Raw genomic sequence first — 25,578 nt, 5'->3', positions numbered from 1 at the left:
GCTGCTCCACAAGTTTTACTCTTTTTACATTATTTTCTGCTGCTACTGTAATAACTACTGTTGAGGCCAGGGCAGGGTCTTGGCGTTACCATCAGAGGATCCCTCAATGTGTGTTAGACCCAGTGAGAAAGTGAGCTTTTGGTCCATGTACTGAATGGGGTGGGGAGATTGGAACTCTTATTGATTGCCATTTCGTTAATGTCTTAAGGGGTGTTTTTAGGGGTTTTTATTGTGCTGCATAGTATTGTTGTAAAGTGCTGTGAGTCTAAATAAATAAATGTAATCCAGATGATCTGGGTCATAGTATGGTGCAGAAATAGATTTAGTGTGCTCCAGATATTTTCTTGGAAGGCAGGATTCATGAAAGCATGTTCATGCAGTGTTCAAAAGCAGGGAGAGAACCACCACAGTATATTGTGATAAGGTCAGTTGATTGTGATTGATGCCACACTGTGTTACTTGTTTGCTGCTACTGTTGAAACTGTTCAGTGAATGAAGGGAAAAGATGAAAGACAATTGTAGATGTGTCAAAATGTGAGCAAAAGGGAGAATAAAGAAATAATGAACTCCATCTAGGGGTAAAGGCCCAGTTGGAGCTTGGGATGTCCAAGAAGTATAGGAAATAAAAGTGTCCATAACAGGACCAAAGGGAGGCAGAGGACCCATAAGAATGAAACTGAGAGCACTGATTAAACCAAAGTGAATTTTGATTATGATAGATCAAGAAACATCTAGACCAAAAATGGATAGGAGCAGCTGTGTTCAGAATTAGTGGCAGGTCCAAAGGATCTGGAATTTGGATCTCAGCTCCTCAATTTCTTTCCTTTGCTTCCTTGACAGATAATTTCCTCTTGCCTGTCTATTTAGATTAAAAAAAACGAAAGAGTGTCTTTGTCATATTAACCTATCAACACCATACAGCTTTCTGTTTTCTCCTCTCATTCTATTTCTCCCAATGTTACACTGTGGACAGGTATTCTTGCTGACCAACTGGATAATGTTTTTCTCCCCAGAGGAACATATTTTACATTAGCTGGGGTAGAGGATACAGAAGCAGAAGTGTCAGTGGCCCCAGACGAACTTTTTTCTGAGACAATCCAAAAGAAAGATTGTATTCTATGTTTTCCTCTTTTGATGCTGTGTTATATCTTTGTCATATAAAGCCTACCAGATAAACACATAAAACTAGACAAGAATCTGCTACATCCCAAGATGCATAGATGTGTACAGACACAACTTCTCACTGATTTTTCCATATCATTTTTGATACTGTGCTGGCATTGATTCATGAAAATTTATGCGCACACACAAGCCAATGGAAGATTCAACCATCCATAAAATATTTTCTGCTCCACAATATACTCCATGCAGTATCTCCTGCATTTGTTTTACCAATGTCCTCCAACATGTTTTAGCATGACAGCCACCTGCAACAGAACCTCCACATGGAACAACAAAAATGACCCCTGCATTGTTTTTGCATATAAAAATAGTTTGGGGGGAGAGCCCTTCCTCTCCCTGGACAATTCTGTGTGTCGGTGGCCAAGCCGGGCCACCCCCACTACATAGCTGCATGCTCCACAGCTTTTTGTGTCCCCCATGGGCACACATTTTAGTGGGGCACTCTGTCTGCCACTGAAATGTAACCCCAGGGGATGCAGTCATGGTGGACAGGTTCTGCCATGGGGGGGGGGGAGCAGGGTTTTTTTAAATTTTGCAGGAAGGTGGGATTGCTTGGGAACACAATCCCACCTCCTTGTAAAAAAAAAACTTTTAAAGCCCTGGTCTGCTCCATGGCACCACAAAGTGCTGCAAAGCTGACTGGGGCATTTTTTTTTTGCCCCCTTTCATCCGCATGGACTTGCTATGCTATAGGCCCCGTTGGCTCCCCCATCCAGAAAAGGGAACACGGATTCTCTCATGTTCCCTTAGCCATGCCAAATGAGGGCCCAATCCATGGCAAGCCTGCAGGGGGACAGAATGGTGGCAACATCATGTGGACATGAAGATTAGCCTTGCTTCCATATTGACACTGCCCTGGAATTTTCTGCCCGTGCAGAATCAGCCCCTGTGGTACCCTTGCACCTCCTGGGACTCTTTTTTTAAAAAAAACATTCCTGAGTGACTACAAGGAACCACAATTTGGGGGCAGAGAATGAAGAAGAAGAAGAAGAAGAAGAAGAAGAAGAAGAGTTGGTTCTTAAGATATCAGATACGTTGCAACTGTGATTCTTCTCTCTGTTCATGTTTTGAGACATATGTAAGGCTGAATATCTTGAAATTTCTCAATTAGAAAGAAATCATGCTGAGTTGGATAGTAAGGAAATGACATGCCTGCTGAGCGGAAATCACAGCTGGATTGAAAGACATATGTTGAGAAGCTAGCTAAGAAAAGGATGCAAGGGAGGGTGTGGACAGAGGCAGATACCTATGTGATAACACAGTGGAGGGCAGCATTATTGAACTTTCTTGTTCACTGTCAAGGGGTGCTGCCTGAGTATCCTGTCCTTCTTCCAACTTTCAGAGTTAGGCCTCATGAACTGCATTTCTCATACAAATCAAGCTTAGTGTCCAAGCCTAGTGGACCTCACACACACATACACAGTGTAGCCCACAGCACATGCTCTCCATGCAGGTGCCTGAAGAAGAGTGGAGAAAATAATCTACTCCTTGTAAATGTGTGGTGTGGGAGTGTATGTTTGTATTTCTTACAGTATGAGTGATTGTGTGTGGGCGCAATATATGAGAGCTTGAGGGAATGTGTGTGCATGGAGGAAAACGGGCATCCATGTGCTCCTGAAAGAAAATTAGAAAAAGACTAAAAATATAGTATCACCTCAGATGTCACTAACACTGCCCATCAAAGGCCTGATGTTAGCAAGCACTAACCTCTGTTATCAGGAAATATCACTCCTCTCTCCTGATCTTTAATGTTAGACATCACCTAAGACAGATTATCTGCTTTCGGCAGTGACTTTAAATCAACCATCACCACTCCCACCACCCTGCAATATACAAGCCCTTATGACAGGTTGATGCTAGTTCTTCTAAAAGGCATAATAATCCCCCTTCATCCCATTCCAGATTTTCAGTAAAGGTGGAATAATCTACTTGAAAGTGATGTTGTGAGAGCTCAATTACAAAGATGGTGAGAGACAGGCATGAAAAAACCACTTTGCCCATTTTCTTCTTAAGCCAGGGTACTCTTATCTTCAATCAGTGTTGTGAGAGATGGTTGCAAAGCAGTCTTACAGATCCATCTCATACTTGTCTGTCACTCAGCCTGTAATTCACACGTGCTATGCTCCCCACTTTATCACTGAAGATGTAGGTAGTGTGTTTGTTCTCACTATCCTTGAAATGCTTGCGTCATCTCCCTGCTGTCCAATTTACACTGGTATTACTGTCCCTGGTGATTTATTTCTCAACCATAATGCAGGACAAGACTGAAATTCAACATGATTTGCATTATTGGGAAACACCTGTAATACATTGGTTTTCATATGCTGGCTTAGTGTGCATAGCTCCTGTCAGTAAGCTCAAATTCCAACACTGTTGCAAATCTCTAAACTCCCCTTTAAAAACCCTCATGCAAGTAATTGTCAGGACCATGGAGAGCACTCTTCAGGCAAAGAAAGGCTGCCGTGGACCAAGAATGAAACCCAAAGGATTTCTTCAGGCAAGGTGGTGGTAGAGTGTCAAGCTGTATGAATACTTTCTGCCTAGCAACCAAATCCAATGCCTGTTTACTCAGAAGTAAGTTTCACCAGGTTTAGGAAGCTTAATGAATATGCTTATGGTTGGTGAATTTGATATTGCATCTGAAAGATTTTAGTTAAACTACTTTCCACATCCAAGTGATTACTATTTTTTAATCAACCTATGGTAGAATCAAATGGATTATGAATATATTTTCCTCAATAACTACAGAGAAATTGCCTGAGGAGCTTGCTATTGGTAGATTTCTGTGGGCTCCTGTGAAATAACAGGATGTAATAGCAGTAAATTTTTAACTATCTTTATGGAACAGAAAGTATGCTATCCCTTATAATTTGTGAGAATATATTGTCTATGCTCATCCATCATGATTGGATCAAATGGATATTGCTTATTCAAATTGGTGTTCTTATAAATATGAGCAATCTAAAATGAATCAGTATACTGGTTTTCTGTTATTTAATTGCAACATTTGGAATATTGTATGTATTCTTGTATTCTTGTATTTTAACTACCTTGTTACTACTATTTCATTTTTGTAACTTGATGGTCTCGGAATTGTTCTACTTTAATATTGTATTGTATTGTATGTTTTGTATGTGTATGTGTTCATCAGAAAGGCCAAAGCTGAGAGTGAGCTAAGATTGGCCAGGGAAGCCCACTGTAACAAGAAAATATTTTTCAGTTATGTGAGGATCAAACGTAAAGTAAAGGAGGCAATAGGCCCACTGTTGGGTGCGGATGGACAAACTCTAATGGAGGATGCAGAGAAAGCAGGAAGGCTCAGCGCCTATTTTACTTCTGCTTTTTCCCACAGGTCAAAGGGTTTAGGCACATCTAGAGATGGCAGTAGCCAAGAGATAGTGTCTGGGTGGCAGGTTGACATGGACAGAGAGGTTGTTGAGAGGCATTTAGCTGCACTGGATGAGTTCAAATCCCCTGGGCTGGATGAAATTCACCCGAGAGTGCTCAAAAAACTTTTCAGAAAACTTGCACAACCTTGTCCATCATCTTCGGGACCTCTTTCAAGACTGGAGATGTCCCGGAGGACTGGAAGAGAGCAAACGTTATTCCGATCTTCAAAAAAGGGAGGAAGGATGACCCGGGAAACTACAGACCAGTGTGTCTGACCTCTGTTCTGGGGGAAATAATGGAGCAGATATTAAAGGGAGCGATCTGCAAACATCTGGAGGACAATTTGGTGATCGAAGGAAGTCAGCATGGATTTGTCTCCAACAGGTCCTGTCAGACCAACCTGGTTTCCTTTTTTGACCAAGTGACAGGTTTGCTGGATCATGGAAATTCGGTTGATGTCGTTTACATGGATTTTAGTAAAGGTTTTGATAAGGTTCTCCATGATGCTCTGATGGATGCTCCATGATGCTCTGAAGGACTGCAATCTGGACTGCAATTTTCAGATAGTTAGGTGGATAGGGAATTGGTTAGAGCAGTGGTCCCCAACCTGCAGTCCGCGGCCCGGTGCCGGGCCACAAAAGCCTTGGCGCCGGGCCGCGGCTTCTTCCCTCCCCCGCCCGAAGCGAGAAGCTCGCCAGGCCGCTTCTTGTTTCGGGCGGGGGAGGGGGCAGGGAAGAGAAGCTTGCCGAGCCGCAAGGCAATCGGCCGCTTTGATGGCCGATTTGCTGGCGGCCCGGAGGGGCCGGGAGGCGAAGCCGCGGCCGACGGCATGGCGGCGGCGCAAATGCACATGCGCGGACTGTTGCGCATGCGTGTTTGCGCCCCTGCTGGGCACAAATGCGCATGCGCAGCAGTCAGCGCACGCACGTTTGCGCTGGGGCTGCCGCGCATGTGCGGGCCCCCAGGCCACCCTCTCCCCACTCACCGGAGCAGCGGTCCATGGCAGCCGAAAGGTTGCGGACCGCTGGGTTAGAGAACCGCACTCAGAGAGTTGTTGTCAATGGTGTTTCATCAAACTGGAGGGAGGTGAGTAGTGGGGTACCTCAGGGCTCGGTCTGGTACTTTTTAACGAATTTATTAATGATCTAGATGAGGGGGTGGAAGGACTACTCATCAAGTTTGCAGATGACACCAAACTAGGAGGACTGGCAAATACTCCAGAAGATAGAGACAGAGTTCAACGAGATCTGAACACAATGGAAAAATGGGCAAATGAGAACAAGATGCAATTCAATAAAGATAAGTGTAAAGTTCTGCATCTGGGTCAGAAAAATGAAAAGCATGCCTACTGGATGGGGGATACGCTTCTAGGTAACACTGTGTGTGAACGAGACCTTGGGGTACTTGTGGATTGTAAACTAAACATGAGCAGGCAGTGTGATGCAGCGGTAAAAAAGGCAAATGCCATTTTGGGCTGTATCAACAGAGGCATCACATCAAAATCACAAGATGTCATAGTCCCATTGTATACGGCACTGGTCAGACCACACCTGGAGTACTGTGTGCAGTTCTGGAGGCCTCACTTCAAGAAGGACGTAGATAAAATTGAAAGGGTACAGAGGAGAGCGATGAGGATAATCTGGGACCAAGGGACCAAGCCCTATGAAGATAGGTTGAGGGACTTGGGAGTGTTCAGCCTGGAGAAAAGGAGGTTGAGAGGGGACATGATAGCCCTCTTTAAGTATTTGAAAGGTTGTCATTTGGAGGAGGGCAGGATGCTGTTCCCATTGGCTGCAGAGGAAAGGATACTCAGTAATGGGTTTAAACTACAAGTACAACGATATAGGCTAGATATCAGGAAAAATATTTTCACAGTCAGAGTAGTTCAGCAGTAGAATAGGCTGCCTAAGGAGGTGGTGAGCTCCTCCTCACTGGCAGTCTTCAAGCAAAGGTTGGATACACACTTTTCTTGGATGCTTTAGGATGTTTTGGGCTGATCCTGCATTGAGCAGGGGGTTGGATTCGATGGCCTGTATGGCCTCTTCCAACTCTATGATTCTATGATTCTAATAAGAATTGTTGTATTTCTTGGGGAGGGTTCATAGCTTAGTTGTAGAGAATTTGCCTTGCATGCATCTCCAGTTAAATGGGTTGTAGGTGGTGATATGCATAACCTCTGAGAAACTGAAAAGCCTCTGTCAGTTATTAATAAGACAAACATGACCTTGAGAGACTAATGTTCTGACTCAATACAAGGTATCTTTAGAAATTTGATTTATTTTTTGTCCTTATATTGGCTATGTATATTTGTAAGCCATTTGAAGCCATTTCATGTAAGCCATTTGAAGTGCCATAGTCCTATAAATATTCATTCTAAGGTGTGTGAGAGAGCATGTTGTATATATACTAGGCCTGCTGTAGGGCCCAATACAGTGGGCGCTCCCCCCCTGGCCTGACCACCCTCCTCCCCCTCCCGATTGTGGGGCCGCCACCACGAAGCCTTTTCCCCTGCCCCCCTCCTGGGCCGAGTCCCCATACAGCAGGGCTGCTCCTTTGGCCACCCTGAAGCCTTTCCCCCTGCCCCCATCCTGGGCCGAGTCCCCGGCTTCGGGGTGGCTGCCCGGCCACCCCCACAGCAGGGCCGGCAGATCTGGTACAGGCCAAGGGGCCAATTGGGAGCTGCACACTGCATGGCTCCCGATTGGAACCTTGGCCCCAGACTGACATTTGGAGGGGCCAATCGGGAGCCACTTTTTATCCTGGACTCGCCCCACCCCTTTCTCCTCACACATAAGCCTTACCCTTTTATTCTTACCGCTCCCGCGGAGCGGTTTACAGATACATACACACAAACACACAGACATATATGCTCCGAGCCCCATGCTGAAACTGGGAGTTGGGGGGCGGGCGGGGCGGGGTGAGCGGGCGGGGCGGGTGAGGCAGACTTCAGCACAGGGCTCCGAGTCGGGGGGCAGGCGGGACAGGCCGGGAGGGGGAGGAGGGAGGCTGAGGGGAGGGGGAGGCCAGGGGGCCTCCCGCACCCACCCTCTGTCTGCTAGCGCCTGCTGTATTTTTGATACAGCGGGCTTAATTTCTGACTACCTCAAGTAAATCAGGATAAGTATCTACTGTTGCTGACCATCAGAGGGAGAAATGGGGAGAATATATATATATATATATCAATATATATATATAGTATGTATATATATATATATATATCAATATCAATATATATCAATATCAATATCAATATATATACATACATACATACATATATATATATATACATATATATATATATATACATATATACATACTATATATATATATATATATATATATATATATATATATATATATATATATATATATATATATATATATATATATATATATATATATATATATATATATATATATATATATATATATATATATATATATATATATATATATATATATATATATATATATATATATATATATATATATATATATATATATATATACACACACACACACACATACTATATATATATATATTGATATATATATTCTCCCCATTTCTCCCTCTGATGGTCAGCAACAGTAGATACTTATCCTGATTTACTTGAGGTAGTCAGAATGTACATTCGATTAAATATATTTGAGGGTTAAAATGAAACACAAATAAAGTGGCACCTTAAAGATTAGTAACATTTATTCCAATGTACAGTTTCATGAGTCAGACTTCATTACATGTTATAGCATGGGGCTGCTGCTGGAAATTGCATCCATATTGTCATGTTCTTCCATTCCTCCACATAACAGATAGTACCACATTATTTCTTTGGTTCATTCTGTATCGTCCATGGGCAATTATAGAGAAATGTACAGGGCAATAATATTATGACACTAGGTAAGTGATCTTACTCATTACAGAGTGCAGAAGGAGAGTGTGATATGAGGATGCTGCTTTCGACAGCAGCATTGAGTTACCAACAATATGTTTCTGCATCCTGAGTCTCAGAATGGACACCCATAAAGGCAGAGTTTATGATGTTCTTCCCAAACAGAATGAAGGATTCTTCTGCAGCTGTTTAATATTCATACTAGTACAGATCACAGCTTATCTTGCGGGTCAGGATTATGTGCTATGTAAATATGCAGGCCACTTCTGAAGTGACCTGACACTTAGTTCTTATGAATTCTGGCAAACATTAATGCAGGTCATCTCAATTAACTGATGAGCTATTCGTCTGACCAAGGATTATCCATAAGAGTAAGGGTAGCAAAAATTATAAGCATTGCTCTGCCCAGGTGGTTAGCCTTAAAGCTGAAACGCTTCATGTCACAGTTTTGCCTGTAGAGGAGCAAGTGTAGCTTGTTTCAAAGAAAGCCTTAAACAAGCTCTTCTTGAGCACTGGGGGTGGGGAGTTAGCAAAGAACAAACTTTTTCCTGTCCATTTCTATAAATATACTAGTTTAGATTTCAAGCATCAAGCATGTCATCCAGGATGTGTTTTACTTTATGTGAAGATATTTGCCTTTTAAATCAAGCCCTGAATAATTTGCCAGTGTGTCACAAGAATGCACATTTATTACCCTTCTTGCTGTGTTAAGCATGAGTTGAAGTGCAGCATATACAAGCAACGCAGCTGCCTTTGCTGTAGTAATCATTTTTCCAGCCCAGAACTGAAAAAATTGTCATGAAGAAGCATTGGTGTAGGGAACAAGCCTGTTATCTAGCTCTCCCCAGGATAATAATGCTGCACTTGAGTTCTGACACCCGAAGCATATCACTTAAAGCTGGATTGAAACATTGCTACTTAAACAAAGGGCTGCTGTTGATGTCTGATAACAGAGGTTTTTTTAACCCGTGGAAAATGGCACCTTTGACATCACCATTCTCCATAGCAAGGCCTATTTGTGCATATTTCCACAGTGCTTCGAGCCAATTAACTCCTTCCTCCGTACTGGAGGCTGTAGGATTAATACCTCCTTCATCTAGAAGTAGCTGGAGATGGTACTCAGTATGTAACAGGTAATAACTTGGTTTGTCCATTCCTGGGATATCAATTTATATATACTATCCCATGAGCTGTAGGTACAGGAATCCCCAGAATATACTATTACAGTTGAAATGATCCTCAGTCTCCACAGTTGAAGGAATAAACAGGATATGGGTGCATCTGGAGATAAATAAATGCATTTCCTAACAAATCTCAGATTTGTATTACCTGGTTGCTGTATTTTAATTTTTGCAAAAAAAAAAATAGTTTGGCTATGATGGGTTGTGATGAGAATGATCAATAAAGGAGAGAGGACATGAGCTAGTAAGATAAAAGGTTAAGGGTTCCTTAATATCTTGCTATGGGAACAAGATAAGACATTGCTTGAGTGGGTGGGGTTTGATATGAAAGTTCTACTTGTGAAGTTCAATTGTGGTAACACTTTGTACATGCAAATAATCCCTTGATGTCACATCATTGAGGAATTAATTTGCATAGAGGACCTTACAGTGGTATTAAACAGGATTAGACTGTTCATATTTAGTGGTCATCTTTGAAAAACCTGGTTTTGGTGCCCCTGCCACTAGAGGCTAGAAGAAATGGCCTTCTTTGACACAGTGCTGAAACTTTGGAAATCTCTCTCTGTATCGTCTTTGCCAACAGCTGAAGACTTTTTTTGTTTTATTTGGCATTCCCTTACTAACCCTTTCTAGCTCCCCTCCCTATTTGTTTATGCTTTGTTTGCTTATATTTTCATCTTTTTATGCTATGTTTTACTTAATTGTTTTTCATATTGTGTCTTTAATGCTTGTTAAAAGTTTCAGCATTTCATCTTTTGTCTTAAAATTTTCCATCCTGGGAACCCTGAATAGGGTTGAAAGACAGCATGGAAATGCTTTAAATAAATAATACATTAATATTTGCCCATGGCCATTAGTCATGAGAACAGAAATTGATCCTCTATATTCAGAGGCATTCAACCTGTCAAACAGAGATGTGTGCAATAAATATGGCATAGTTTTATCTGGCTGCAGTGCTGTATTCAATAAATTTGAAAATTTGAAATAAATATGGCACAGCCATCTGCTATGTACTAGGTCATGATAGAGGCTTGTGGCCAGTTGCTATCAAGAGAGTGGGCAGAACTTGAAAAGTTTATGGTTAGATCTAGTACAACCATTTTTATGTCCAGAATTTTGATTCTCTTGTGCATATGGTATATGGGCAAAGGTTGTAATATTTGTACAAGAAGTAAAAGAACTAATCACTTCATTTGCTATAGTTTTCTTCCTTGTTAATCAGCCTAGGAGACAGAAGTTATTTACAAAAAATATCAAGAACAGCTCAAAAGTCCAGAGACCTTCTTCCAGACCCCCACACAGAATTTTTAATAGGGGGAAGGGCTATTAAATACACCCCATAATTTTCATGAAACTTCTTTCTCACCTTTTCTTGAATTTTTAAAATCCTTTTCTATCATTTTTTAAAATTTATACTATTGTTTAGGTTTCCATTGATTCAATGAGTAGCTTTTTGTATTATTTATTTTATATATTTATATAACCTTGTGCGTGACCTTGACTTCTTTCAAGACTTATTGCCCTTTTGTTTTCTTTTGGCTCAGTTCCCCAGGAAAAATGCAAACTCTGCTTCCTTTAACATGTTGAGAATGAGGAGTACAGCAGGGTTAGTTTCATTCTTCTTTTGTTGCCTGGTAGCTTTGACTATTCACTGAAATGTTCAGGACAGGTCTTACATGCAGCATAAATAAGCCTCCTGAAAACTTCTACTAATTTCTCATCTTGGGTAAGACTGCTGTACTTGACAGATGATTGGGGGAATGTTTGGCTAGCAATTGCATGTGGCAGGGTTTTTAATACTTCAAAGCCAGGCTCACAGTATGAATGCAAATTTTTGGGACTTTGGTTCCCTGTCCACAAGCTGTCTTTTTTTGTACTGCTACAAGAACCAGTATGTTGAAGTCTATGATCTCTTCCTCCATCTGGCAGCACATAGCATTGTACTGTTAGACCTGGAATGAGGGAAGCTAAAGGTCAGCCATGAACTCAGTGGGTAGCCTTGAGCAAGTCCCTATCTCACCATTTTTGGGCTCTTTAGCTGTAAGGTAGACATATATATTCACTGACTTGAATGTTATGCCATTGAATTAGATAAGAATTTTTAAAGCACCGTATATACTTTGAAAGGGAAGTGTTCCCTACCAGCACACTTAAAATCTCAGTTGGAGGTAATCTGCTACTTTCTTTGCAAACTCCCTCTAATTTGGCATCCCCTACTAAGCAAGTCAACCAAGAAAAACCAAGCACCATTCAGAAACAGAAGCTATAGGATATTACTGTTATTGCTGTGTTAGCAATGTGCACTGTTACACAACTGGATCATTTTTCTTTTATCATTGCTTCTGTGCTGGCTCACATAGATGGTTGGTTATGTGTAGATCAGGGTTTCAAAGCCTTCTAAAACTACTAGAGCTTAGAGGCTCTCCAACATCTTCCCTTTACAGTGATGTTATCACAGGCACAAGCATGTCTTATGTAGTTTTCTTTGCATTTCTTACTAATGCAAAAAAAGTTGTGGTTATATTGTAGACTCTAAAACCAGGTTTTGTGAACTGTGGAGGACCAGGATGTCTGAAAGTCAAGAAGAAGGAGATTTTCCCTAGGGAAGTGATTTTGGTGGCCTATTGTTTCATAGAAAAATGCTTATTAAGCCCAAGGGCATCCATTGCTAAGACAGAAGGTCAGTTCTCCTTTATATTGCTAAGGAAAAGTTATTTACTGGGGAAGATAGGAGTCCATGGAGCACTAGCCCCATGTGATCTATTTTCAATGTGGAAACATATCTTCTGACATGTTTGGGGGCTGGAGTGGTATAGTAGTGAACACAGACATGATTTCTGTCCATTCCGCCCCAGCCCCCATGACAGACAGTGGGGCTGGCCATGGAACAAGAGCAGTGGAAATGGTGCTTGGCCAGGCCCTGGTGTCAGGAGTACAGGGCCAGCTGCAGAAGACGGGTGGCAGAGGTGGTGAAGGTAGCACAGCAAGCAGAACTCAGCACCAGGCCTTGCCAGCCGCTGCTGCACCCATTTCTTCTGTGGCTGTGGCCGAGGGGCCTGGTCTCCTTTCTCACTGATGCTTCATGCTGGGATGAAGGAGGCAGCTGTGGGGCAATGGTGCCAGATCGAGTGGGCCTCAGTGTGAGCCCTGGCCAACTGACACCATGGTGACAATTTGATTCTCATGTGTTTGTGTTTTTCTGTGAACAGCTTCTTCACAGCTAGGATACTATTTAAATAACTAACCAGGTGCATCAAGGTTGACTGGGTCTTTTGCAAGGAATTAACACCCTCCCTCATTGAAATTTCCCTGTGGATCCCTTGGTGGTTAGATCATTTAGACATCATCATCCCAGGTGTGTTGGAGGTGCTCACTGATGATCATAGTTAGAGATCCAGTAGCTCTAGTGATTTAGGAGTACATATCTTTGGTATACTATAGTCCTGAAACATTTTCCTCATAAGCTTTGTTTCTTGGGCTACCATTTTCCAGTCAACAGGCCTTGCAAAGATTTATTTCTGTCTTTCTTACTCACACACTCATATATGCCACAATGTGCTTAAAAGATTGATGCTCACAAGTCAGTTTCACTTTTATTTGCTAATTGGGATTAAAAAAACACTTTCACAGCTATAGACTGATGTGGCACTTCCTTTTCAAGCATCCTACTCTTAGCAACTGACAACTTTCCAAAACAATTAATTCTCTGGGATGACATTTCCACTGCATGCTCTCTAGCCAGAGGAGATTCCCCCTGCTCTGCTGCCAAAAATATACTGGGGAAAAATCCCTCTTGATTCTTGAAGCTCTAATAATACATATTCCCCTTTAAATACATGCCAGTAGCTGCTATGCACCAGCAAAGCACTGACTGATTTTTCAACAATACCATGGCCCTCACATCCTCATTACAGTGAGTCCTGTTTTTGGAGTGTCCATGAGGAAATAAGATAAACTAAAATGGCAGCATAAAAACTGATCTACCGCAAATTAGCCTCCTGAATGCTGAAGCAGTAAAAGGACTACTGGCTATCAAGTCTTGCTGCAGTTGGGGCCATTTACTAAGATTGTGCATTCTGAAGTTTGCTAATCAAGAGGACTCAATCCAAGCTCATTTAAAATATGTTAAATGTTCAAAACTGGAATAGAATTTATATTCAGATAGAAGAGGTGAGAACTTTCTAATCTGGCAGTTTTCTGTTATTTGTCCAATCCCATTCTCCCGCACAGCAGAGACTAAAAGGAAGAGAGTGGCCTAGCATATATATTCCTGACAAGGTCATCATCTAGTCAGAACACTTAGCTGATCTAAGTCATGATGAAGGCTCTCGTTTCATATGATTGAGAATCTTGGTCACAAGGGCAGTGATTTTGAGTGATTTCTCCCCTCTTGCAGCAGCCTAAAATGCTGCTCCTGGAAACATGGAAGTTACATCCAGAAATGATATTCTCATTGAAATAATGAAATATCATAATTAGGGTTGTGTGCGGCCGCATCGGAATCAGCCATTCCAGGCCAATGCAGCCAGCGCTGCGCCAAGGGTGCTGGTGCGTAACTTGGCATGCACACACAGGCGCGGAGCTCCATGCCTGCATGTGTGCACCAGGTTACGCACCGACGACCGTGCCTCCCATCCAGCCCCCATGGCGTGACACTGGCTGTGTCAGCCTGGAACAGCCAATTTGGATGCCGCCACGCACAACCCTAATCATAATTATTATTAGCTTGAATTTCAGTGTTAAAAGAGTATGGCACTTACTTTTAAAACATCAGTGTTTATTGTACCCCCCTGACATTTATGCAGCACTTCAATTGACAGACAATATGGTATAGTGGTTAGAGTTCTGGCCTAATAGTTGAGGATATCTGGACCCAAATCTCCACTCACTCCACTTGAATAAGGTTGCCAGCCTCTAGGTGGTAGCTGGAGGTCTCATAGAATCATAGAGTTGGAAGGCACCTCCAGGGTCAGCTAGTCCGAGCTCCAGCACAGTGCAGAAACTCACAATTACCTGCTTATCCACAGTGATCCCAATTTCATGCCTAAGTGATCCCACATCTACCTCAAGTCTCTAGAAATCCGGCCTGGCCTGGAGGAATTTCACCTACCATTACACCTTATCTTCCGGTGACAGAAATCAGTTCACCTTTAGAAAATGGACACTTGAGAAGGTAGACTTTATGGCAATGTACACCATTGTAGTCTGTCCCCAACCCTGCCCTCTTCAGGCTCAGTTCCCAAAACCTCCAGGTATTTCCCAGCCTGGAGCTGGCAACCCTAACCATGAAGCTCACTGGGTAACCTTGGGGTAGTCATTCTCTCATCCTCACATATGTCCATAATTGTTATGATTACATGGAGAAGGGAAGTAGAAAGTCCCTTCTTGATCCACTGAGTCATCATCAGGCATCAGAATGGAAATCATAGGAGTAACAGAACCACAGTTCTGGAATATACCTGAAGATTCCCCATCCTCTGCATAGAGGAAGTGTGCACTGTAACTAGGCTCCAAGACTGGTTCTTTCTAATGTGTCTTGGGTGACTGAGTTATAGTTGCTTTGAATGTTTAACTATATATAAGTTACATAATTTGCATCACATTTTATAAACTGGTTTGATGCCAAACCATATTTAAAGGACATGTCTCTCTAATATACACAGTACTTTTAAAAAACCCTCATCCTTTAAATTGTTAAACGAAAATGTCAAAAACTTGAAGCAATCTTTTAAAAAACGCAGTTATGCACTCAGAATGTAAGACAGTTAAACAACACAGCGAGGCTGAGTTGTTCTTCACATATTTCTAATCCCAAAGCAGTTTTTGTTATTGAAACATATTTTGCCCCAAAGAAATCTGGAACTTAAGCAGATTCTGCCCTGCTTGCATGAGTTGTCCTAAATTGCCTCGAAGGGCAATAAGTGGGTTATATATGTTCTGTCCCAGTGTATTCAATCTAGTTAGCTCACATCATTCATATTGTTGAATATCATGCCAAAGCAACTTGTAGAAAAAGAATTGGGATGACTTTTAATAAAGGAATAAATCCAAATACCTCAAGCAAGAGGTATGCTACACGATACAAGGGAAGAAAAATGTTATCTAAAATTTCTCTAAGCTAAGACAATATTGGGGAAGGCACTGGCAAACCACCCTGTATTGAGTCTGCCAAGAAAATGCTAGAGGGCGTCACCCCAAGGGTCAGGCATGACCTGGTGCTTGCACAGGGGATACCTTTACCTTTACCTTTAAGACAATATTCCTTTCTATCCTGAGATCAACTGAGTCCCAATGAATTCAACAGGACACATATCAAATAGTATAAACCAACATTTAATTCATGAAAGTAATGAGATATGGGACTTGATGTGGGTGGTTATCATGAAAAAAATAGTGCCCCATTATACAAGCTGAAGTAAAATCTCTATAAAATAGTAACGCAGAACTCTTAATTTTTTTAAATGTCCGGGCTTCTTTGTAAGTCCATAGAATGCAGTCTGATTGTTTTCCTGCTGCCAAACTTATCTGTATATGCTGTATGCTGGGTGGCACTGATAATGCCACTGTGACTCGTGCCAATTCAACAGCTGAAATACTCAACAACTTAATCATGTGCTTCCTAACTGGTAGGCGTTGCTCATTTTCAGTGAAGCAACCTAGATCTGCTTCTGCAGCTTAAATTAGTATTAGTATTTCATAACCTTGCTCTTCGGGGTTGATTGCAGTTCAAAAGCAGAGAAGATGGACTGAAGCAACCCACCTTGCTTCATTTAGTAGGTCAGTGACTAAAATAAGCAGTCTCGTCTCTGATCTCAGTTAAGCATTTGGATCAGAAAGTGGTCCAACTTTATCCATATGCCCTGCAGCTGGCTTAAGAAGAATAGGCTTTGTTTCAGGACTGCAGGCATTGTCTTGTCACTTTGCTTATCTGCAGAGTTCCATTGTCCCAACTTCTTTTTGAGAACAGCCTTTGAGCAGCACCATGGAGAGAGACAGGGAGGCCTGGGCAGTTTCCCTACAGCTACACCAGCCGTTCTCCCCAGAGATTTCCTTGGTTCTTCTGCACAGGAAAGCGAGCTTTAGTGAACAGTCCTCACAGTGGCTTATCTGCACTCAGGTTCTAAATGTTTAAAATTAAGGGATGGTCCTAGGCAACAGTTGCTAACTGTATTTTATACAAAACCTCATTACATTGGCCTGATCAAGAGATTTGTGTCAGGTTTTTAAAAGTGGCTCGGCCCTCCCCTTTTCTTCTTTCTCAAAGAAGATAAATGTGGGATACCTAAGGGTCTGGGGCACCAGTCATCACAACACAGCCCACAATACAAGTATTACTGTGAGGTAGCTCACTTTGTTCCTTTTGTCAGGCTGTTATTTCCACCACTTTTAAAAAACAACACTGAAACATCTGTTGAGACTCATCTTACAGCCTGTCCACAATGACATTGGATTGTTTGATAATAAGGCATTTGTCTGCTTCCCTCCTCCCCTGCATCATTATCCTTTCTGACAAATCATGTATTCCTCACCACCACCACCACCACCACCACCACCCTGACACATGACACTGCACTGTAATTACTATTTCTCCCATCATCCTTCAGGCCCATGACATTCTCTTGAACAGAGGCATAAGAATCATAGCAGATTCTCCTAGCATTATTCTCCCACTTGGCCTTGTCTCTTGGGGATCGTTGGGGTTGATTTCTATTAGGTGTGTGTTTGACCTGCAGAGCTGTCATTGCTCTTAAAAAAGAATGCGGCTCCATCCAGGAAGTCAGGTCCTCGCTACAATCACTGCCTTCTGGTGTTCATGCTGGGTTGCACAGCATCTCGGCTCCCCTCCAGAGATGAATCTTAATATTGCTTTTCTGTTAGTGATTACTTTTTCTCTCCAACTCTCCCCCCCAGCATTGATGGAGTTGACAGATCCATTTATGGCCTCTATTTAGTACCTTTAAAATACTTTTCTTTTTCAATTACATGCAGCATGTTGTGGGCTGTTTTTGCCTCTGATTTATGCTAGGATCACAAAGGTGGTCATTTTCCTGTCCATTGAGAAGCTAGTGATGCAGAGATGAATTATGGGTGATATGCTGGCTGAAAGAGTTAGGAGAAAGGCGGCTGTGGGGATTAGAGGCTGCTATCAGTAAGTGCGACTTGAGAAAGTGACAGCAAGAAGAAAGGGATGGGGATATTATCAGTATGGCCTAATATAGCTCAACGGACATGCTAATTAAAAGAAGAGCCTTGGAACTGGAACCCTCGAAATATGAATGTGCTGTGGGAGATTAGAAGCTTGATAATGAAAGCAGAGCACCCTATGGCTCGTGACTCATAAAGCCCAGGCATTGAGCACAAAGCACAGCCACTTGATTCTAGGGCAGTTGAATAGAAGTGCCTCTGTGTCAGCCTACACAGAGCCCTTTTCATGCAGGACAAATTATTCTTCCATGCTGTTCAAGTATCAACCTGGAAAGCAGTGCCTAGTATCAGTTCACACTTATTGCACATTAGGGACAAAGTTACTAGGTTAGGGTGCATGAATTGGTTGCTGGATGGATCCATAGTAGCTCTCTTTTTTTATAAATGAAGTGCTGATTCTGTGCTCTGCAAAGATGCCTTTACTGATTTGATTTTTATTTGTACACAAATCATGGCAGCCAAACTGAAACTGGAAAGAAATGATGATAGGTTTGTGTTCGGGGCAGTATTTTAAAAGGTGCCTAGAAGTCAGCCTTTGCCTTGGGATCTCTCAGATAACAGGCCTCTATCTGAAAGGCATCTAGAAAAAAACGTAAGAGGGCACCCAGCTGAAATAAAGGAAGTTCAGTGCTCTATAGCAGTGCTATAGAGCACTGAATGAGAGATAGGTGAATGAGAGATAGGTGTGGTGCTGTCATAGGTGAATGAGAGATAGGTGTGGTGCTGTCATACCTTTTTGGTATGGTGACTCATAAGTCCAAATCTGGGCTGGTCCAAAGTCTTTTGGTGCTCTAAGGAAACTATAACCTTGGCATCCATCAATTCAAGCATTCCGTTTTCTATACTGCCCAAGCAGATGTTTTTCAAAAATGAACAACCATCACACAAAGAGAGCAACTGCTCTCACTATGAACCAAGTGGGAGTTCATCTCCTCCTCCTCTGCCCCCTGTGCCAGAGCCAGAATATGAGATGGTGTGCTGTGGCACTGGGTTCAGAAGATAAGCAAAGATGGCAGATGGTGATGGAAAAGGCTGGCAGCAAGGGCTCAGTGCACTATATTTCCCACCGCAGGCAGAAAGTAGGGCACTGCAGGGGACTTGGCAAGAGGTTGGGCTGCATGCACCCTCCTCTTTCTATCCCATTCTGGTTTTCCCATGGCATGCTGAACTGTTCCCATCAACTCTCCAACCGCCCCACCTCCCTTCCTTAAGCTACTACTGTGAATGACAGCTTTTTCTTCCTCATTATTATCACAAAGTGGGGGAGGGGTGTGAAAAGCCGATGAGGAGAAAAGAAAGAGAAGGATGCAAAGGGCAGGAGCCACCTGATGGAAGGTGACCCACTTACAGCAGTTTTATAACCCACTTTGTTTCATGACCCACAGCCTAGGAAATGGCTCTAGAGTTATGGAGAAATCTCAGAGAATCTGAGAAACAAATTGATAGAATTTTGTTTAAATGTAGGGATGGAAGGATTTGGAATAGTTTGAATGGTTGTAAGACTATGAAATTAGCCTGTACAATTTGCCAGACAGAATGCTGACAAACTTACAGTGCAGTCCTAGAAGTCCTTTCCTCAGAGTAAACCTGTCTGGGGACAGTTTTATCCCAGGATTCACCACTGGCCCATCTCCGACCTCTTGAGCCATATACCCAAGGACAGAACAACTGACAGTGCCCTCCAGAGCAGTTGCTTCAGACTCACCACAGCGGGCAGGGACATGGCATGGGCCCCAGAAGACTGGATTTTCCAGCTCTAAACTGGGAAACACCTGGAGATTTGGGAGGTGGAGTCTGGAGAGGGTGAGGTTGGGGGAGGGGAGTGACCTCAACAGAGTATGGTGCCATAGAGCAGCCATTTTCTCTGGGAGAACTGATCTTGGTCCACTAGAGATCATTTGTAAAAGCAAGATGTCTCCAGGCCTCCCCTAGAAGTTGGCAACCCCATTTGTTAGTCAGGGGCATATATCAAGCATCCCCGGGGGAGGGGGATGTATCAAAGAGAGGGCAGGGAAGAGAAGGTTTTATTGCACTGGTACTTTTCTGTCCATTTTAATGGGGGTTTTAGGGGGGTTAGTTGGGCATTTTGTAACCCACCATGAGCCCGCTTAGGAGTGGTGGGTAAAAAATAAAATAAAAATAAAATAAAAAATAAAGGAGGTACTGGCTCACTTATTCAGCTCTGCCTGCCTTGCAACTGGCAGGAGATGTGGGGAGGTGAGTACTCACTGGGGGGGGGGGTGCACAATCATTATCCACATCCCTTTTAGTACAACCCAGAAGCACTGGCATCATGCCAGGGCAATGCTGTAGCACTTGCCCAAAAGTTCTTGTGGGTGGTGAGTGCTAGAGCATTACCCTGGAGTGATGTGCCCCCTCTGGGTGATCGCTACCCCACCCCCACTCACTGACCAGCTGAATGTTGGTAGGCCACACCTAAAGTGCCCTGAAGTTGCCTGCCATAAGCACACGCCAGATAAGCTTACCCTGCTGTGACAAGCTAGGCGACCAGAGGGCAGGGGATTGGAAAAGACACGATTCCCAAACCAAGCTATATAAAGCTGACCCTACAACAGACCAGGAAGGAATGGGGGAGGGTCTTGCTCTGAGGTCTGGGGGGTTACAGGCTTAATGTGACACAACTCCCTTCCCCCCCATTCTCTTTGGTGGCTAAAGGCAAGCAGGTGGAGCTTGAGAGGGGGAGCCTCATAACATCCAACTGAATGGCCCTAAATAGGATTCTGAGTTGACCTGCTTCAGAAGGCACTGTGTGTTTTCTATGTTTTTTTTTAAAATTATCGTGCTTATAGCCCTCAAGTTTGTGGAAGGAAGCATGTTGGAAACATCTGCTTAAAACTGAGCCAAATGTACTCACTTTGATGGTGTCAAAGAGTACTCCTTTCTTTTTTGGGTAATTGATTTGACAGAGTTTGCCAGTTCAGCAAGCATTGCCCTAAGGGTGAACTGACTTTTGTTTGCCCTTAGTGATTTCTTATAGCCAAGTCTTATAGTATCAAGGCATAATCCTATTCACTATGTATCTATCATTGATTGGGATCACTATGTGACTAATCCAGGGAAAATAAGTAGTAGTAGTAGTAGTAGTAGTAGTAGTAGTAGTAGTAGTAGTAATGAGAACATAGGTTGGCACTAAAGCTGCAGTAGAAAGAGGAAACATGACCCATTATGAATATTCTTACAAACAGCAGAGTTTGTATGCAGTACCTCTGCCTTCAGAAAGCAGGTTTGCTTCCTATTTCATTGATGGGTTTTCAGAGAAAGAACAAGTCTTCTTTCTGTCAATCTTAACATAGTTATCTTTGTTCTTAATCATGCATAGAGAGTGATGCTTATGTAACCATTAGACCCTGATGCAGAGGACCTAAATGGCACACACAAACTTTCTTTAAGTATTGCTTCGGCTAAGATACAAATAGCTTTGTATGAAAAGGTAAATAAAATCTGTTAGCAGCTGGTTGCTAAAATGGTTGTGTCTGAAATGACATAAAAATCTGTTAGCAACCAGCTGCTAAAATGGATAACAAAGGTTGTTTGAAAAGGGCCTTCATGATTTGTAATTTGAATTGAGCATTTTACAATACTGATGGATTGAGAGAATAAAAAGAATGAGCCAAAATATCAGCAAGTAGATGGAATTTCCACTACAATCTTTAGGATTTTTCTGTATCCTGCAGAACACAAAGTTCTGGGTATGGAGGACTGTTGGGGATTTTGGAGGAACAGTGTGAAGCCAGTGCTTTCCTCAGTTCATAACATTTGTTTATAGCAGGAAGGGATGTGCAGCTGGTCATAGCCAACATTATTCAATACAATAGAGAGGATCATCATGCAGGTACTAAGAAGAGCATATACCTCACCTGCTCTTGCACAGTAATTTATGTTACGAGGTAGGAATTTGCAGTCACAGACACATTCTGGTGGAATTGAACTCTATAACATCATATATTTTAACACTCAGAGTTGATAAATGAGGAAGACGTTCAGAAAGAAAAAGGACCATAGGAATTGAGGCTGGTGGTGGAATCTACAGCTAGGTCTCTGTTCTGTCTGATAATCTAACTCTACTGCAATGAAATGATACCACATTGGCAGCATAATTCACTAAAAAAATTCACTGTGTGGTTTCAGATGTGGTGTCCTGCCAGAAAGAGTGGAGAAATCCTCACATTGTTTTATCTGTCTGGCTTTTTTTTTGTTCTGTTTGATTTTCACAGAGCCATATGAAAATGCTGAATAGCTTGTAGATGTGAAACAGCAAATTATTAGTTCTCCCCACTCCCCCTTAAAATTTTCTCTCTTAGATTGTCAGCAAGGCTCCTGTGCTAAAGACTAGGTGGGGAAGTGGTAGTGAGGCTTCCTCTGAGACAGAGCCAACGGCGTCAGAGGAACAGACGGGAGTCATTGTCTCCATTTGGTTTCCATAATTTGAGCCGTATTTCAAAATGTCAGGAAGGCTTGCCATTTTCTCACTTTCTTTTCTTTCCTTTGCTCCTGCCCCTTAGAAAGGCATTTTAAAAATCAATTTGGGAACATTTTGCCTTTGGTGAACAGCATCTCCTCACATGCTCACACACACAGAGACACAAACCCTCCCCAAAACTGCTCCAGGCAGAGAATACTGGCTCTTTCAGCCATTGTTCACTCCACTGCCTGCCGTATGGAACAACAGCAAGAGTGGGCCCTGGCATCTGTCACTCTGACTGAAGGTTCCATTTCCAAAATTGCCAAGCCATTGCCTTTCAGTAATAGTGGCCAAACATGCGGGTGGAAAATGCTGTTCCGTGCCTCAGCATCAGAGTGGTAGTGAGAGAGAGGACTAGCTAGCAGACTGCACATGAGGGGACCACGAGAGGTTTTGTAAAACATGACAAGATAATCTTTGTGGAAAGGTGAGGCTATCCCCAGGTGAAGAAGAAATGAAATCCTTTCTGTGTGGCTAGAACTGCAATGTACAAGAAGGGCAGTTCTTCAGGCAATGTACTGTAGAAGCATAAATGCCACCCTAGAATTTATTTATTTATTATATATTTATATACCACCCTCCCCTGAGGCTCAGGGCAGTTTACATGAAACTGGAGAAATAAAGTGCAAATAACATGATAAATTGAATAACTGCAATACAGTCATAACAGAAGAACAATAAAATAATAGAACAATCATGGTGAGAACATCCATTTAACTGTAAGATGTTGAAGACTATTTTTATTTCCTTTTATAGGCATCTTTACAACATTATTTGGGTTTAATTAATCCATAGGGATTATGGATACAGCATACATTACTGTTCATATAATTTTTATTATGGATTAGATTGCCATTTCATACACTAGGGCACACTGTTAATGCCCCATGTTGTGTGGTTCCAGGAACTATTGTAAGTTGTCACTGCTCAAAGTACAAGGTTCATTTTTTCCTGTTTCACTAGAGACACTGTTCTAGGTGATTTTGCAGATTTCAAATGCAGGGAAGCAATGAAGCCACCTTTCAGCAGTGGGATCAACACCATTTCAATAATCTATTGTGACAATTATATAGCTGTTGTGGGTATCTGTTAGATAGTGACTGAAACATTACTAGTAATGAGCAATTCACTTTCCCTTCACACCTCTTTCTGGAACACTTCTTGAAGATGATCTTAAATATTGTTTTAATACCACGAAAGATACATGTACATCTAATTATCTGCATCAGATATAACCTTTATAAACAGGAAGAAAATAATAATGTTGGGCTTTACACACCTACACAATGACCTATCATTTTCATGAACAATGTCTTATTTGTTAAAATGCATTTTTTCTTTTAGCAGCATGTGCTCCCTCTCATGAGAATAAATTTTATTTTTAAAGCTCTCCTGTTGACTAAAGATCAGAAACAGTGCATGGGCTGATATAGTCAACTCCACAATTTCATTAACTTTTATGGGGTTTGGAGACTGGCTGCAGTTAGGATTGCAGAAATAGGAAAAGAGAGCAAGGCCCCTCTGCCACCCAGCCACCCTACAACTCCTCTGACTCCATAATGTTTATATGGTGACTAGGCAAGCCGTGCCTTATCAGAACTATCACTGCTCTCATTAGTTTACAAGACTTCTTGTTAGTTCAGTGACTGAATCCTAGAATCATAGAGTTGGAAGGGGCCACACAGGCCATCTAGTCCAACCGCCTGCTCATTGCAGGATCAGCCTACAGCATCCAAGATAAGTATCTGTCCAGCCACGGCTTAAAGACAGCCAGTGAGGGAGAGCTCCCCATCTCCTTAGGCAACCGATTCCACTGCTGAACTTTTCTGATTGTATGTTTAGGCCCATCAGAGAACAATAGAATGGCAAAATAGAATGGCTTTTGCCCCATTCTTTAAATGGATGTTACTGCAATCCTACGTTAATACTTAAAAAATAGTATTGTATCTGGATTTATTGTAGTGGGATATCCACTGGAACATCATTCCTTCTTTTAAATATTTCTGTTCTCATGTATTATGTGCACTGGGTCACTAAAAAGTCTTCACATGATATATTAAATAATACACAAATTACATAGCAGGACCCTAGTTTCATTAAACTAAACACAGTAATGCAGACCACAGTCCTTAAGAATTTATCTAAGTAACATTGTGAATCATTACTCTGTTGCCTGCATAGAAAAGCCCTCTTGAAGAATTTGCATAGTTTGTGGAAAGCCAGGAGAGTGCGAGCCTTCCTGATCTCCTCTGGCAGGACATTCCCTAAGGTGGGGGGCAACAACATAGAAGGCACATATCCTGGCAGTGGTTGATTTTGCCCATTTGCAGGTTGGCACCTGCAGAAAACCTTACTCAGTAGTCTAGTCTGTATGTCACAATGGTGTGGATCCAGGTGGCCATATCAGCTGTATCAAGCTAGGCTGTGTTGGGTGAAAAGTGCAGCTGCATTAACTTACTTCTCCATCAATAGCTTTGGACCAAGTATAGCCTCAAGATTCTTCAGGAAGGGGCAGATGAATCTCATCAATAGTGGGGAGCACAATGAATTTTAATATCTCTGCCTTCCCAATCCCAACCAACATTACCTCTCTCTTTTCAGGATTTACCGTAGTTTCAATTTTGTTTGCTCTTAGCCAATTTACCACAGCAGTCAGACCATGATTTAGAACCCTACTGCATCACCAGGAAACTTGAATTAAGAATATATAGCGTTCCATATTGATGAGAACCAACCCCAAAGCTATGAATGATTTGCCCCAAGGGCTTTTACATTGTGATTGAAAAACATAGGGGATAGAATCGCACCCTATGGAACACTACAGATAAGGTCTCATGCTGATGATGACTGGTTTCCCATAGCAACCCTCTGAATCCAATCCACAAGGAATTCTTCTCACCAGTTCAGTGTGTATTCCATGATACCTATGTCTGCCTCCAAGTGTCTCAACAAGATGCTATGATCTACAGTTTTGAAGTCAGCAGATATTCAATTAGAGCAAGAAAGAAGAATGACTTTTGTCTACATTCACACAGAGGTCATCAACTTAAACTAGCAGCACTATCTGTGTTACATAACCTGATTTGAAGACAGAAAGGTTTAAAGTAAATGAAGATCTGGAATTAGTCTACTCCTCTTTTCTCAATCACTTTTCCCAGAAAGGACAGATTAGAGATTGGGCAATAATTGGCCACATCATTTTTCTGTAGCCATGGTTTTTAAAGTAGTGGATAGATAATAGCGCCTG

At 42.2% G+C, this 25,578-nt stretch overlaps 1 protein-coding gene across 8 annotated transcripts in view; it reads left to right on the top strand.

The window, feature by feature from the left end:
• The window catches only part of SYT7 (synaptotagmin 7), a 284,642-nt gene that overhangs the window by 89,337 nt on the left and 169,727 nt on the right, over positions 1-25,578 (top strand). The window lies entirely within an intron of this gene.

Source organism: Paroedura picta, chromosome 2, assembly GCF_049243985.1.
Source record: "Paroedura picta isolate Pp20150507F chromosome 2, Ppicta_v3.0, whole genome shotgun sequence".
Classification (NCBI taxonomy): Eukaryota; Metazoa; Chordata; class Lepidosauria; order Squamata; family Gekkonidae; genus Paroedura; species Paroedura picta.
This window is presented reverse-complemented; position numbering and strand designations above follow the sequence as displayed.